Below are 730 nucleotides of genomic sequence, written 5' to 3'. Positions count from 1 at the left end.
TCCGCCGGGAGAAGTGAGTCAACATTGGGGGAGGCCTCCCCGAGCCTGCCGCCCCTCTAGCTCCTTGCTCGCCGCCGCCCCCCGCCCCGTTCTCGGGCAGCCTCGCACCTCGCACCGCCAACGCTCCTCCGACCCTCAAACACCGACGCCAGCACAGGCACCCTCTTCCCTTCCTCCCCCGGACTCTGGTGAGGAGGGCAGAGGACGGCTTTACCTTCTGCCCCACCAGAGGTACCCCTGGCCTGGGGGTGCCGCTGCGCTCGATCCCGGGAGGAGGTTTTCGGTACTTTGAATAATCCCCTTTTGCCGCTTTTCCCTCCCCCACAACCAGTCTCAGTCCCAAAATGGCGCCGACCCGATCCGCAATGTTCTGAGCCAAGTCTCGCGAGATCGTAGATGGTGGTGAGGCGGGGAAGGAACTACATGAGTTGAAGCGAAGAGGGAAGACAGGGCGAGAAGAGGGAGGGAGAAAGGGTGTGGAAGAAACGCCGCGCACGAACCTACTGGGCGGGGCAGCAGGAGGAGCGCCTCCACCAGAGAACCTTCTGGCCGGAGCAACCGCTCACGCCCTGGTCAGAGGAGCTCCGCCCACTACGTAGGAGGCTTGGGGGCGTGGCCACGTCTGGGGCGGGGCTTCTAGGAGGCCGGAGGCAGGGACACGCAGTGGCAGAGGGGGGCGGTGACTTCGCGCGATGACGTCAGAAGCAGCTGGAGTCGGGGATTACCCCCT

The 730-nt window shown here is 65.2% G+C and overlaps 1 protein-coding gene across 5 annotated transcripts in view; it reads right to left on the bottom strand.

The window, feature by feature from the left end:
• Positions 1-602, bottom strand: part of Gpbp1 (GC-rich promoter binding protein 1) — a 71,969-nt gene extending 71,367 nt beyond the window's left edge. For 2 of the 5 annotated variants that reach the window (XM_010626902.3, XM_010626907.3), the window contains exon 1: positions 215-481. The gene's annotated coding sequence lies outside the window, so the exon portion shown is untranslated. The other 3 variants (XM_010626903.3, XM_033760979.1, XM_010626904.3) reach the window with 3 other exon arrangements.
• Between the last annotated feature and the right edge of the window lie 128 nt (positions 603-730).

This window comes from Fukomys damarensis, unplaced genomic scaffold, assembly GCF_012274545.1.
Source record: "Fukomys damarensis isolate Sample0158 unplaced genomic scaffold, DMR_v1.0_HiC HiC_scaffold_1, whole genome shotgun sequence".
In the NCBI taxonomy this organism is placed as follows: Eukaryota; Metazoa; Chordata; class Mammalia; order Rodentia; family Bathyergidae; genus Fukomys; species Fukomys damarensis.
This window is presented reverse-complemented; position numbering and strand designations above follow the sequence as displayed.